Genomic DNA, 16,697 nt, shown 5'->3' on the forward strand with positions numbered 1-16,697 from the left:
CCACTGCGGTCTCGGAGGCACAGAAATGACTGGGTTATAAAAGGAGAAGTGAGACTCCAATCTCTGTGCAAAAGCACGGCTTAGTTCAGAGTCCAATCATTTCCCTGAAAATGCAAAACAGTGTCAGGGTCCCGCAGTGTGTGTGGTGGCACAGGGAGTGCTGCTGCTCTTGGGGTGTTGAGTGAATGGCAAAGCTCACCCGAGCTGAATGTTGGTGTTTTGGGTGGGCTCGGTCCTCTTGTGTGGGAGCCCAACTCTCCCACACTGGAGAAATACACACTAAAATTGTCATAAATTCCTGCAGGAATTTAGCAGGATGAAACTGTATCCTTATACATATTTTTCTAACTGGCACAGTATTTTAAGAGTTAAGAAAAGAGAAGTCCTAAGGTTAAACACATTTTCAATGCCTTCKGATTCCTACAGAATGATCTTAAAATGGTTTTTATAACACTTGTCCAATGCATTTGCAGATCCCCTGCCATGATTATAAMTGGCTTTGGATTTTCTCACTTAATACATACATGGGGAATATGGGTCAAAATACTTAATATAAAATATATTTATTTAAAATAAAATGCTTTTCATGCATGTCTTACTGTTTTTGATAGTTGTAACAGGAACTAGTCTGTGACATTTTAAACATTTGGTGGATGGACAATTTGGAAGAAAAAATACTGTATGATCACAGTATGGATCAACAAAACATGACAAATTTTAGTATTTTTCATCATTGTGATGATACCAGTTCATAGTGTTAAATATAGTGTCATGACTCACTATTACTGTAGACCTGTGTAGAATTAACTCCAGTTATTATGACTTTCTTCAATATGTATCTTCAGTTTGTTTAACTGCCATAAACCTTCCTTAATGCTTGAAAATAACAAAAGAGAAAAATATTAATTTCCAAAGAGTTTTTATCATTAAAARAAGCATATGTATGCAACTGTGTTCAGTTGAGCTTTTAGAATATGAAAATGAAAGGCAACTCAGCAGTGATTACTTACTTTTTAATAATAATACTCAACCAATTTAAATAGAACCAATGATTAATTAATTATCTATAACTGCTGATAAAACCAATATGCAATTTGACTTCTTTTTTTTCATTAGTCACAGTTACATAGTTAATTACTGASGGGGAGGAGAATTCACCAATGCTAAATTAATTCTGAGTCCTATGAAATTAAAACTGAGGCTTATTAGAATATGGCTAATTGAAAGAACATCACATAAACCAGTCACGTGTTAGCTCTTTTTGTCTGAGCATATTTATACCTTTGTTAAGCTAATTCATTTGGCATGGTTTAGACTTGACATGTTGCCAGACCCAGTTGAGAAATTATGGGGAGAATATTTCCTGACAAGTGCAGACTTTTGCATGTGAAAGGAAGGGAGTTGATACTTCAATTTTTATTTTTTTTTTTCATAATTTAATTAATTTGCATTGTCAACATTTCCCTCTCTATTTGTAGCAGCTTTTCTCTCATACAGTAAGAGCTTTATGGTAATTTGTTTGCTGTATTTTTCTAAATGCAATAAAGAGATGATTAACAACAGACTCTAAAATTTACTAATTTTACATCTTACTACAGTCTTATTAATCTAATAATACACAAACACATTTTTCATTTGAAATTATTTTAGGAGTTTATAAACCAAGTGCAATTTTAACCACAGTTGGTTGCTGATAACATGCACCCTAATAACAGTAAAAGAACAAAAGATGTTTCCTCAATGTATATGGTAATTCCTTCCATTTCTCCAGAAACAGTGAAAAGTTAGAAATTCTCACTAGTCTCTCAAAAAGTGCAAGTTTAAAACTGAGTTCTCAGTGTGTGTTACTTAGATAGGCTTCAAATATTCCACAAAGCTTTTATCCTGACTTAACCACTTTGCACTCTTTACAAATAGTTTTCCAAGAAAGAGGAATAATTTTACAACATTTGGCAATAAATGTGAGCTTCAGAACAGATTGTACACACCTCGTTGTAGTTTTCAGGTTTGTTTGCAAAGATTAAATGYTCCAGGCACTKTCATTGACAAGTGTTGCATCAGATGATTAGTTCAGTGCCTGTCAAATTGATGGACCCSTGAMTATGCCCTTTTATCTTCAGTGAAAATTGGTGTGAAACAGAGTCACTTCAGTTGAACAATTCCGGGTAACAACCCATAGACTCTACTGGATTGCTTTTTTCCTGTAATACACTAGAAATTATTTGATTGCCTATTATTAAGTGCTACATTGCTGCGAGGAGTTTGGATTAGCAGATCTAAGTTCCTTGTAAAACCCMGATGCAAGGTCCTAAGAAACAGATCGACCCACAGGAACTTTGAGGTTTTGATGTTTCGGCTAACAAAAATTCACACAGGTGGCCACCATTAACTCACAGAARATGTTAAGGCAAAAGCTATGGTTTCAGAGAAGACTAGGTGACAAACAGGGAAAGGAAAGGGGGAGTTGAAGATATATTTGTGAATTCTTCTCTGAAATTCACAATGGTCAACGTCTTCAGAGCTAACAAAAGGTTTTGRAAGTGGTGCTAGAAGGCTCCCTTAGGTTATGAAAAGCCTGCTTTTGCCTGATTTTTACAGACTTGAACCCAGGCTCTCCTGCCTCTCAAACCTGGCAAACACAGTGACATTCCTGAGTATTCTTGTCATTTGCCTTAGAGCATAGTAATGATATTCTGAATTTTCCCAGGGTACAAGCTTTTATTAAATATTTTKTTTCACTAAACAGGTGCAGGTATTTGTAAGTAGAAACAGAATGAAAGAGTGTATCTGTGATCACAGTAATCCTGAAGATGAAGTAGTACCCAACATCACAGAAAAAAAAAGTGAAATAACTAGAAACAACATGTTTTCTTTACAAATCTGAGCCTATCTTTKWWAAATGGACAGGATATTAAAATATGRCTACTTTATCACAACTGTGCATTGATAAATGTTCACCACTATTTTATATTGCAGGTACTTTTATTTGACACATGCCACTCCATGCAAATAAAAAAAGATTAGTAGTGTGGCCTTTCTCTTCACCCTGCAGAGAATGCCATTATTCTCCTCCTGCTGATTTTGTGAACTTGAAATTTGATTTTARGAAAAAAAATCTCATTGRAAAGYGTTCTTTAAATGAATGAGCTCTAWGTGTACTCACCAYATGATCTTTCTATAATTATTTGAAAAAGCCCTCCCTACTAAATTTATATGACAGTATAAACATAATTTAAATTCTGCTGAAGGAAATAATAGAGCTAAGTTGAAAACTCGCACCTAATTGGCAGGGTGCTGCTAAGAGAGCTGACTGACATGTTTTCCCCATCAGAGTTGAACAGAGAAGAAAAAAACAACCAGTTGAGGCACATGCTGCAGTTTTGTGTTTTCCCACTCGGTGGCAATGATTCCCTCTCTTTCCTTCCCACTTCTGTGTTTCCTCCGAGACAGATACAGCTCTGCATTCTGCAGCCTCCATTCAGGGGAAGAAACAAGGAAAAAACCATAGTGTTCCGTTACTTCAAATATCAAAGATGGCAAAATAGAGGAGTTTGTTAAATGAAAATGTAAGTCTTTTATAGTTCTCTTGTCAGAGAAAATGTGTTCTTTGATAGGAATTTTTTACCAGTTTTATCCCACTATGGGGCACAGATCAGTAATAATAAAAAATACAAAAAAGTTCTCCACAAATTCACAAGGTATCAGGAGAGTATTTCTAATCTTGTCTTTTCTTTTTTTTATTGTTTTTTTCTTGGTTGATTGATTTGGGATTTTTTTTTTTTGTTTGTTTTGTTTTTTTCTCTTCCCAACAGCAGGAATAAATCTACCCACTTGGTACTACTTGATCTGCAGAGAACAGAACATGCTGGGGAAGATGTTTGATTGCCCTGGCTAACCAAATGTATCTCTGCAGTAACTGGGGCTGGGTGCAACTCGGTCTTTCAGAACATTTACAGAGCTTTCAGCTTTTGCCTGAGTCCATGAGGTTCCCTTTGCTGTAGGGGAGAGCAGCAGCAAGGGCCAGGCTGTGCTTGGAAGAACTGCATCACAAAAGCGTTTCWTGTCTCCCACGCAGCAAGCACAGCTGGCAGTTGAGATAACAAGACCAGGCATGACAGGAAAAATATCTTTGCTTAAGACATAGAGCAGGTTTGAAAGACAGGCTTAAGGTTTGTAAGACGCAGCTCAAGTTGGTGTCTCAGAACCAGTAACAGCCTGGAAGCACTGGCCGTAGTGACAGTGATGAGCTGTGGTAAGAGTCATGACTAAATAATAATGATAGAATCAAAGGTAGTGGTGATGGTAGCAATAGTTTTCATATCTTCTCCTTTCAGAAAGTGCTTCAGCAACAGCCCCTCTGTCCCTGCCCACACAGGAGRAGCAAGAGGGGGAGGAAGGCTGCCCTGCTCTCGCGCTCTGCTATTGGATTTTGGCGGAGGGTGAATTGAAATGTCTTTGTAAAAACAAATAAACAGAAAGAAAACAAACCAAGGAAAAAGAAAAAGGAAAGAGAGAACAAAAGTAAGATCTTTCCAGTAAAGGTGTTGGGAGCTCGGGGGAAGAGAGGGGACAGTGCTCTTGAGAGAGAAAGAATGCAATGATTGTGGAAGGAAGGTGGGTGGGGGAAGGAATTAAAAATGGTGATATTTGAGGAGAGCTGCAAGCAGAGCACAGCAATAKCTTCAAATCCATGCCTTTTAGACTTTGTCTGTTCATGGATTGTAATTTCCGTCATTCAGACATCATTTTGGTTTTGCACAGTTCTACTTTTTGATATGAGAAGAGACTGGGTAAGAGAAATTAGAGGATGGAGAAACTACATCATTAACTAGAGGAAAATGGGGGCAAGGGGGAAGGGAGAGAAACTTTTGCTATGTTCCTCAACATAGTACACTTCTGCAGTCTGTATTTGAAATAATAGAATGTGTGCTCGTGCATTTTTGAGGAAGGCAAAGGAGAGGCTTGAGGAAGGGTAAGAGTGGGGAATGAGCCCCTCACTGCCCTGTTCAGCTACAGACTGTCCTGCTGTTGCTGGATACCAACAGAAGTAGTGCCCCCTGTGTGAGTTTACTGGAGAATCTCAAGCTGATATGCCTGTGGATGTGAAACTAATCTCAAGAGTAGGCTGAAAGGAGCAGTAGTGTTGTCAGAAAGGCTAAGAATGCAAGAGCCCGGAAATTTRGTAGATTCTGCAGGATAAACACTAACAGACACACACTGTGGGAGGCAAAGAGGAAACTTCCCAGGAGTCTGCCAGGTCCATTATTTGCCATGAGACAAGTTATGGACAAGTGGCCAGTACAACATTTGCTATCAGCTTCAAGCTTGAAAAGTAATTCAGTTCATGAGAGATCTGTGTATTTAAATGCTATGAACTTGCCATCTCACAAAAAAAATATAATTTCAAAACCACTGCAATTCTGGCTAACTGAAAGACTTTTGTTGAATAGAGCACTGGAGAGATCAAATATTAATTCATTGTAGTGTTTGTTCATGAGTGTCCAATCTGGGAGAGCTGAGGAGGGAGCCCAGGGAAGACTGTGAACTGAGGCCAATGTACCTAAAACTTCCCGTGAGTATTCTCCCAGCGTTCAGCCTTGTGACATTCAGTAACATCTCGAGCCAGGGATGACTGCAGCATATTCTGTAGTTTTCAATGGATTTCTCCAATGGGGAATTCTCCTGTTGTATCTCAGTATTTACAGTGCCTGACAAGGCATCTTGCAGCTCATCCTCACATTTTTATGTTGGTTGAATATTTGCTATCCACTAATTTTTTTTTTCTTGTCAAATAGTTCTGTTCAAGCTTTTTCAAGGCTGCATCGTGAGCAGCACAAGTTCATGTCATCCCACATATTTTGGTGTTTTTTGACTGGAAAATGAAATTCTTAGTATCTCAATACCATCTTTGTTCCTAAAGTCCCAAACTTCTTTAGGTTTTAACTTTTCTAGGCATTCTGTAAAATTGCAGTTAGTTTAAATTGTGGCAGTTTTTTTAATCAGTAATGTGAGCACTTCAGTCTGCAGTGAGCCAGAGTGTGTTTTACAACTATCAGGGGGTTCATGATATACATGGAAATCTTACTGCATGTGGAAGACCCCCTAGTGTTTTCTCCTGATATCCTCCTTCCTTTACTATTTTCTTTATTTATTTACTTCTTTTGCTACTCTGAAAATAGACGCAAGTTTTGGCCAGTTTGCTTCAGTCTGTTTCTTGCTGTAAGCCGACCTCTCAAATGCTTCCATCAGCCACTGCTTGTGTAAATTTCCACCCACAAAACTGAAATGTCCCCATTTTCATTACCAGCCCAATCTAAGAAGTTCAGTGCCCCACTGAATATATTGGCATAACATTCCTGAGAGCAATGCAGACCCGGTCCTGCAGTATTATTCCATTCTGTGCATCCATCCATTTTATTTAGCATATATACCATGAATGCAGTTCTAAAATGATCCCATGAGCACGTCTAGTGTGGAATTCAATCTTGCAAGCTAGTACAGTGTTCTAGAGATGACTTTAGCAAACAGTGGTGTTATAATTGTGGAAAGAAAACAATCAATGAGGGTTGAATAGTGGTAAATACACAGGTGTCCTTGCACAGTCCCAAAAGGATTGTATCTGTTAGGATAAATATTGTGAGCATTCCCCAAGTAGTGGAGAAAAGCAGTAAATTGCAGGAGAAGGTTAGGTCACCAGCTGGAGGTTTTTTGTTTGGTTGATTAATTGGTTTTGTTTATTCTGGTTAGATACATTCTAGTTTGAATACGTATTTTAATGGTTTTTGATTTTTGCTGAATACTAATTATGCATTGGGCGCGTGAGTGCTGCATGGGTGGGTATTCAGAACTCACATTTTTCTTTGACTCAAGATWAATAATAATATTATTTACAACATCCTTCTTCACTAAAGGGCGATTTTGCACTCAATTGGTTTAATGTTATGGCTTTAGATAGTGATGAGTAATAGTTAGGAATTTATTTAATAGTTTGCTCTGAAATTGAGGAGGCAAAGACCATTTAAACCTACTCTTTAGTACTAGTTTTTTAACTGGTCTTTGACTTACAACAACACGTCAGCCAGTAATATTTTATTTCTTAATACTCTCTGAGACTGGACCTCATCACAAGGAAAATCAAAAAGATTAGTCCACAGTTTTGACAAGCAAGAACCAGATATTTTATTGCTAAGAAAAATCTCTTTAGCTGAATCTTGTAGTCAGACCCAAACGTATCTAGATATTCTAGTTTTGAGGTGTGTCCTTTTAAAAATCTGCTTATATTAYTTCCTTCAGTTTTACAGGTACAAATACAATTTTCTGGAGTGCTGCTGTTTAGATCTGCTTATTATAATTATTAGAGAGATGCCTCTGCCTGAATTAAGGTACAAACTAYACCATATGCTRAAGTCAATAGCATRGAWTTTRATAGYAAATGTGAGGTAGAGACAGAAGGRAATAGATAAAAGTGGGGGRTGAGAGTGACAGACAGATTAAGTAGAAARATATCACCACCCATGGATCCAGACAGCATCCTGTTTGTCCTCTGCTGTTCTGCTTAGTCTTGGGGATCCCAAGGTCACTCAAAACTTCTCACCACTTACGCATTTTGGCAAACAATGGAATCAATGATCATTGGGTACACAGTTCTCTTATTGATTGGTTAAWTTATTCCCTTGCTTCCAATGCTAATTTGTCCCATGCTCAGTCTTTTTCTTCTTTTGAGTCACTGGGCCATGGGTCTCCCTGCTGGACTCAGAGCTGATTTCAGCACAGTTTCTGAGTTGGCTTTCCTTATGGATTCTTTGTCCTCATTTTCAGTGCTCCCCCAGCTTGTTTACATCTTCCTGGTTTGAGATAAYCAGACAATAGCACCACCTGTATCTCATTTCAAGTTCCAGTCAGGTGASTCCATTTACTGCCCAAAAATCCAGGAATTCACTGAGGCATGTCCAGAGTGGGGCGTGTTTGGTGGTCACAGATTAGTAGTTGCTCCTTTACACAGTTTGCCATAGTGGGCAAAGTCCTTCAGTAATCTTAACAGTGTTTGAGGCAATTATGACCTTTCAGTCTCTTACAGCTGCTTCCTGACCACTAAGTAGAGCAAACCCTGGGAGATGGGTTTTGAGCATCAGCTGTGCTCAGGAGCCTGTGAAATTGGGTGTAGAGCAAGTACAAATGTCACAGTGCTTCCCGAGATGACATTCAGAGGCACTGTGTGTCTGCACTGCCCTGAGCAGGAGCTCTGGTGTTAATAAGGCCAATGGACTCATGCCAGCAAGAATCCAACACCGCCCCCCTGGACCTGAAATGATGAGAAAAAGGATGCTGAGAAAGCTGCGTGGTGCCACACAGTCAGCAAGAAGCCGTAGGAGTTCATTAGCTCTCATCAAGGTCTGACTGGGTTTATTAACTGCAGCTCAGCACYGTGTTCCTACAGTTCCTGGTGTGAGGGCTGTAGGTACGAGAAATCCTCTGTGCAATTTCAAAGTTCAATAGTTATTTAAATAAGAGAAAATTCTTATTTTTGCAAGATCCTGAGGTATTTCAGACTTAAAATCACACTATGTAGTGATGAGGGTTTCCCAAACTAGTTCCAGCTTGGCTAATCCCTACAGTGGGACCTCTGCCCCAGCAGTGTCCACCCGGCCTCTCTGTCTGGGAAGTTTGTAAGGCTCTGCATGATGCCCTATTTCCCCAGGTGCTTGGCTGGTGCATAAACAAAATGTGAAGAGACCATGATCCCTAATGAAATTGTGAGAGGTTCTCTGTGCTGAACAAGCATCAGGTCCAGCTGCACCTGTAAAGGCATTTCAGCTGTAGATGTGCCAACAGGTTCACTGTGAAAAACAAAACCAACAAAAAGCAGAGGTGACGATCAAATCCTCAGTGATAATCTGTTGCTAACAAGGCATTGGAAGCACATCAGGTCCACCAAAGATTTAGCAAAACAAAATAGGAAGCACCATTTCCAATGGGTCTCTTTGGAGTACTGTTAAGCAGTAAAGCAGAATCATTTGGAGTATGAAATTGAGATTTAGGAAAGAATTGGGAAAAGTGGTCATGCTGGAAATATGAGCCACAAAACTGGCTAGAGCAAAACAAAAAGAGAAGAGTTTTAGATTATAAAAAAAAGCTTCAAGACCGTATTAAGCACAGATGTTTGGATATACCTCTCAACTACAAAGTAATTTACAATAACAAGACTCAACTTGAGCAGGCTGGAAAATGTCATGTGGCAATTTCACTAAAGGAATTGTTTCTGCACAGTAGAATACAATAAAACTGATTCTGCCAGGCCCAATTCAGTGCTGTTATGTGCCCTCAAGGCACCATTTATACTCCAATAAAGGGAATTTGCGTGTTGAAAATTATTATATCCTTAAATCACTACAATTCCCTGCATTTTGTACTTACAAAACTACAAAATTACTAATTCAAGACTCCTCCACAGAAAGTTTAGCAGTCATACCAAAAACGTGCTTCTGGGTTAGGATTGCTTTGTTTTAGGATCTTTGTGAAGGAAAAGCCTTTGAGGTAATGAAAGATCTTTTATCTAAACAAAAGAGGAGTCTTTAAGAAGTTGCTCTTTAGCTCTATTGTAAATTTAGTGGCCCATTCCAGATCAGTCAACTTCTTCATCAGCTCAAAAAGAGATTTCCAATAGGGCAAATCCCAGATTCTGCCAAAACCCCATTTGTTTGTTTATTTTTTCTTATTTTGACTTGCCAAGGGTTTGTGTTTGACTTGTTGCCATGAATAAAATTATTCCTCTTTCAACAATGGGCTYTCTGGGAATGGTGTGGGAAAGCTAATCCCATTACACAGCTCAGAAGTTCCCACTCAGTGGTGACCCAGGACAGACAGCTTATCAGGCACTTAGCAGAGCTGTCAGCTGGTCAGCTCAAGTGGGATATTCTTCTTTGTGAAATGAAGCAGGCCAGCAGGAGCAGCRGTAGGGGTTTGTTTGTTTGTTTTAAGTAAATAGAACAACAGGGAACTTCTACATCCTTGACCTGAAAGTCATGTTCTATAAATAGAAGACATTAATGCTAGAGCATAGTATGGTGTCATTAGTACACTGGTCAGATGTGTTAATTAATTTATGACCCACAGATGAGAGGAGTCTCCCCAAGATGCTGTGTCTCGTGACATTTCCTGTGACTGTCTCTCTTTCCTTTAGTTCAGACCATCCAAGTCCTTTTCTAAGTGCCCCTTAACAGAACAGTTTTCCTTCAAGGGAAGTTGTTTTCAGACTCAATGATGCTTTCATATTTTTGCTCYGAGTGATGGGCATTTTGTGATACCTCTGGCCACATGACCAAGGTGTCCTGATAACATTGAAGGGAAGATAAATAGCTGGAGAAAAAGCTCTCTTTTTTTTTGCTATGGTGGAAACAGTGGCAGCACTGCCTGAGAGAGGAGCCTTGCTTCACAGTAATGAAGTGAGACTTTGCTGGGGAGGGACAAGATTATCCATAGAAACATTTAAAAATGCAGGGAAAACCATGTAAAGTACCTTGGTTTTGGTGGGAGCAAGATTAATACAGAGGAGGAAAAAGTAATCTTTTTTTTTTTTTTTTTAGTGTAACCCTGTCTTTGGCTTATGAAGCCATCTCTGCATGAAGGGGAGGCTGTATCCAGCTTGTAATCACCCCTGAAGCACTGCAGACTGAGCTGTTGGTAGAATAGAGTTCCAGATTGAGCCTAACTCCAGTCTTCTTAGTGTTGATGCCTTAACTGTCCTAATTTTTCAATTAAAGCAAAATATTATCTGGTCGTGGCTAGAAAATACCACAGTGTATCACATCTCAGAAAAATTTGGATTCTGGTCATGRTGCAGCTTGTGGTAAACATTTCGTGTGCAGTTCTTGCTACTATTTCCCTGATATTCTCAGTATTTCTCTTTTACTTCAATGTTAGTACTTATATTCAGGAGACATAAACCATACTGTGCTCATGAGAGTTTTGAATAGCCTGGTGATGACAGCCTAACCAGAAAGTACAGTAGTTTAAAATGCCATTTACAGAATGGCCTTRTTAAATTTTTCTGTAAGAGTGAATGAATTATTTATTTGTTCTTAATCTCCTTTATTTTCAGCAATTATATTACTTCAGAGCAGTCCCATTTCCTAATATACTCCTCAAGATGAGCCAATCTCATAAGTTATGAGGTGTCAGCAGTTCCCAGTGCCAGTGAGGGAGCTCAGTGATTCTACAGACCAAGGACTTTAAAAGGGATTTTCCTTCAGCTATAGTTTGACACTTGTTTGTTTTGATATATTTTTAACCTATGGCATTCTGTAATTCTGAATTTCTGCTTTTTTTTTTTTTTTTTTTTTTTTTTTTTTTTTTTTTTTTTTTTTTTTTTTTTTTTTTTTTTTTTTTTTTTTTGTGTATCTAATATTTAGACCACATAGCATAAAAGGCTAATAAAATGAAGCTGTCTTAAGAGCACTGGGGTGTGCCAAGTAATACTTGCTAAAGGAAATAGGGATGCTGAACTAGATAAATATGATCTGTGTTTTAGTTTTGCAATTTTTTTTAATTGCCTGTTACTTCATTGCCCAAGGTCAGTCTTGTCAGACAAGTGGACCAACAGTTCTCTAGAGTAACATAAAACCATTAAGTTGCTCTTTGATCYTGCACCTTCTTTAGAACCTTTTAATCAATTAACCATGAAGCTACTCAGCTTGTCTTATTTCCTGCACATAAAACTACTCTGGTCGAGCTGACACATTACTACATTATAGATCAAAGATCGAAGGAAATTTCACATCCAACCAGGATAATTATGTGGAATTATTCTGAATCCATTATATACATTTTCATGCCTCAAACGGACGAAAACCAGCATTTTGATCTAGAATGAATTAAAGGATTCATGTGTRTTTTAAAGATTGGTTAAATGGGTTTGTGCTTGATTGACCTTACACAAGGTGTGGATAGATTTCATGTCCATGCTGCTGAGCCTCAGCTGTCTGTCTGTCCTTTGAAAGTGACCACTATATTAWTAATAATAGGAAACATGACCTGTTGTAACAAAAGCACTGATCTCTTGCTTAGAATACCTTTAAATAAAAAAGATACTTAAAATGTTGAATGTATTGTAATGTGATAGAGATTGAAATCCGRTTAGCTCAGGAGTAAAATTTTGACAAAGGGAAGAGCTGTGGTTTTAGCCTCGTGTAGGGCCTCACTTCAGTGGCGTTATTCGTACGTACAAAATGCTTTTTATCAAGAATCAGGGATACCTTCAGTATTTTGGTTTTAAAGATCTGTAACTGTTTATACTTTTATTTTTCAGTTATCTGGGAATGAAGGTGTGTCAAAATTTATATTCCATTCCTTCTGGCCAAATACTGGAATACACAAACAGCTTCAATCAGCTCTTCATTTGAGCTTSTCCCCTAAGTGGGATGGAGTGTCACCCACACTGGTCCAAAGGAGCAAAGCATCTGCTCGTTCAGATTTTGCTTGAGGCATATTTTGCACAGCTGTTTTCTTGTGGGATGGTTTGTTCCCCTTCTGYTTGCTGGTGCCAAAAGCAGTGATGGCTTGGCCCAGATAACAGTGTCACCTGGTGCAGGTGCAGGGGTAGCAGGTAGAAATATCTAGACCCAGCACGGTTTCTGAAGAAAAAGTGCCAGTAAAGAAGCATTCTTGAAAGAACCCATGTTATRAAATAAAGGTGTAGGATATTCTTCACAGATACCACCTTATTCTCTAAAAACATATCTTGAATTTAAACTCACAAAACTTAGAAGTAGAGAGAAAATAGGAGCCCTTAGAGCATCTATAAGTCCCATTCTTTTCACTGCTAATTTTAAGCCACATTCTCTTTGCAAATCTGTATTGATTTTTCTGAATGTCACACTCCCTTTAGCTAAACAGATCCCTGCTGATATTTGTCATCTTTCTTTTAAGCTGAATTAAAAGTGAATGAACAAGTTTGTGGATAGCAGGGATAAAGTGCTCTTTGATAGATGTACTTCTTGTCTTCTGAACTAAGATAAGTACTTCAGCTCTTGGTACTAGGGAGGAAATATTTTCCTAAATCTCCCTCTGTACAAATCYCTCATGTAAGTCTAAATGGAAATTTCCCAGAAAAGGGAAGGATATTTGTGAAGTTTACTTTTACGTTTACCACTGCAGTATCTTTTTCGTGCTGGATTCAGGATTCAGTGGGGTGCTTTCCAAAAGACACAAAAATCCCAAAGGAGTCAGGAGGAGGTTATGCTTGATTTTGAGCATAAAACAGGCCAAACTTTAAGTTCTTTGTTTGTTTTCTTTCTACCTCCAGCTATAAATCATCCCAGATTTATCAAACTGTTTGCAAAGCTAATCCRAGCTGGACCAAGTTACAGACTGGACCAAGATGTAGGTTTATAGTAATGTCTGAAAACAGGAAAGACTTTACATCAGAAAGGAAAAACTATCTGGTTTCATTACATGTGGCTTCAAGTTTCATTACAAAAGGTTTTACATGGCTTTGATCCTCTAATTTGGCTAAAAACTGAAAAAAATGTGATCTCCATGTGCACAGAGCTATTTCAGAGCATGCATGTGACTAAATTAGATATGCTGTACCCCAGTGAACTCCAGTGTGTTCCACACAGACATGCTGCATTTAAATGGAAAAAGTCAAAGTGTGCAAAGTCAAGATAGATCAGGTCAAACCTGCTTGCTGCCAGCTACCTTGAATTCTTAATCATACCTGCTGTTGTTCAGAGCTGCTCAAGGGGACCAAAAAGCCTGAGTAAGTTCATAACAAACAAGTTTTTGTTTGTTCCTGAAAAACAAACAAAAAAAAGTATTTGCTTTCTACYCTTAYATATCTGTRTRTGTRTAYACACACACACACTAAAGATTTTACAAGAATCTGTTTTCCATAATGCTTTCTTATGGAGCCACAATTAAGTGAGTCTTTAAGAGAGAGTATTAAAGAAATGGCTTCAAGAAATGACTTCACTAAGAAACAGTTTTACTACAATAGTACTCAATTTTTTTTTTTGTTTTTTTTGGTTACAGACCTCCTGTCTTTCATTTTTGATTGCTGTTGCTGAAGAGGAATTGCCAATTCTCTTCGTTCCCCTGGAGTTTGGAGAGCAGCACTGAAGAACAACCTCCTTTCCCACAGATCCTCAACATCACTTGATGCAGGGCAGAGCTGAGTGAGAGGGGCACAGAGGTTTTCCCAAAGTGATGGTTCCTTTAGCCAATAGGCTGTAGGACAGACCACAGATCCAAASCCAGGTTTGGTGCACTGAAAACTTCTCTTTTTTTAGCAGACAGGAGTTGCAGTGGCACCAGGCCAGTGAAGTTKGGTTTACAGCTGCTTTGCATCACTAAAACAGCATGAAACAGCTTCAGCCTATGGTGAATCTGGCCCTAGATGTCTTAAATCTTTAATATTTTCTTCTGTCTCATCTAACACTGTTGTTTTTCTGCATTTTACAAGTCTGTTAATTACCATATGGAGTTCAAATGAACTGTGATGACTTCTGCTAATAGAACTCATTCCGAAACAATCCTTTCATGTCAGCATGAAGTAGGATGACTCGTGTAAGTGGTCACTATTTTCTGGGCTGTAAGTGTCCTTTCTACAAAAGTTTGAAAATGTCTGTATTTTTTACCCRCGAACAATTGCAACAGTTAATTCCCTTTTGTATTCTCAGCCTAGCATTTTGATGTAGCCAGTGCTGGTTCCTTTTCAACATTATTTCCCAGAYGTGCATGCCTTACCTACTTGATTGCTTATTCTTTGTTCTCTTAGTAAAAGACCCAAACAAAAAAAAAGACAAACTGGGGCATATTTTCTGTTTTTAGTGTTTGCATGTGATTGCTGAGCAGATTTTCAGGGAGTGCTAGGTCTCTTTATGCTTCCTTTCAGTTAACCTGGTTACACTTGCTTATCAGGATGAAATGAAGAGGCGTCATTCTCCATGTCCCACACAGACTGGGAGTTTTATTACTTAAATGTTTTGACAGCCACAGTTGCCACTGATTGCTACCAGCACTTTGCTGTAACAATCTAATAAATAATGCTTGATTTTTAAATGCTGAAATGTTAATTAGCTGGTGAGTTTTCTTTCCATGACCACAATGGTGTTTTGCCCTGCCTAGATGCCTTGAGTTATCTTAGGGAAGGCACATGCAGGTAAATGATTGCTCTGATTTCCTGCAAATAGGAAGGATGAAGGATGTCATCTGGGAAAGCTGTGGGAATGGCAGGCACAGTCAGGCGTGGAGTCAGGTGGATGGGAAAGGGGAGAAGCAAGAAGTGTCTGCAGTGCCTGCAGCAGGAGGAAAGGTGTGAATGCCAAAGGTCTGTCGTTTGCAATAATGGATAATGAGCACTTTTTTTGACCAATTGGGACTAAACCTTTTGCACCTCACATTTAAGCTGCTTTTCAAAGTTTTGAAACCCTCATTAGGRTGAGCTTTTTTGTTTTGTTTTAATTTTTTGGTTTGYATTATTATTTAGGGTAATGGTGAATATTTTTCTGCAGAGGAGTATGTGCTGYGCCACATAATCTTGCTGTGGATATTTTGTGTAGATCTGTGTGTCTTCTGTGGTCTGTTTTGTTTACTGTTGACATTGTCTCACATTCTTACCTTTCCTCTACAAAATAAACATAAACTACACAAAAATGGGTGAACTGTTAGGGAAAAATATCCAATGAAAAACAAAACAAACAAAAAAAAAGGTAAAAACAGGCAAACCTCAGACTTTTTAAACTTGCTATTTCAAAACAGCAAGGAACTTCTAAARCATGGGTCAGAAAGTACTCTTCTTATTGCGGTTACCATAGCAGAAACACATAAATGTGATTAAATAAATAAAGCTAATCAGAAGCAAAAGAAAAAARGAAAACCTGCAGTAAAACCAGCTCAAGTTAACCTATTCTCAGAGGACTTTCAAAGAAAACATACTTCTAAAGATGTTCTGTGAGAGATTTTAGGCACAGCTGCAGGAAAAAAAAAGATATCCTTTTTCTCTCTCTCTGGAAGCATTAAATCTGAAATTAAACAAAGTGGACAAAGTTTCATAGAGGCAACGCATTGAAGTCTAGAATGTGAAAAATTGTGAGAAAGAAGAAAAATGTCCTGAAGAAAGGCTACTGGAAAATTTTAAGGAACTTTAATGACAGAGTAAGCAGCCCAGGCACATTAATCCTATCTTTACTTGTCTCTTGTCATATGGAAAGTATCCTAAAAGGAATTAAAAAAAAAAAAAAGTAGTAGCGGRCAAAACCTGATAACAATTCCCCTTGTCTAAATCTACAAATCCATACAATAAGTAAGTTTATATCAATATATGGATGTCAGACTTTTCACAAGAGCTAATTTAATATTTTCTGAATTATAAAGACCATRAAAATGTTTTATCTCTGTAGCTGGATGTACTACCTTCTTCTTTATGGCAGGTCTCCTGATCCMTCTATAAATGCTAATGAAACCTAAAAAGGAAAAGAAAAACCAAGTCTTAATTTCCTATCTGTAGAATAGAGCAGTGATTGAGAATACTGAGGCTTGATGTGTACAACTRGAGGAGTTTACCTCTAATCTGGAATGAAAGAAAAGGATGGAGTTTTAAAGACCAGAAAGCACTACTCAGATCAGCATTCTGAAACAAAGTTATGAATCTGGGAGGCAGTTTTAAAGTCTGTTCCCATRGCTGAGCAAAATTCCTGCAG

The sequence above is a fragment of the Malurus melanocephalus genome, unplaced genomic scaffold, assembly GCF_030028575.1.
Source record: "Malurus melanocephalus ecotype Western Australia unplaced genomic scaffold, MMel_1.1 scaffold_47, whole genome shotgun sequence".
In the NCBI taxonomy this organism is placed as follows: domain Eukaryota; kingdom Metazoa; phylum Chordata; class Aves; order Passeriformes; family Maluridae; genus Malurus; species Malurus melanocephalus.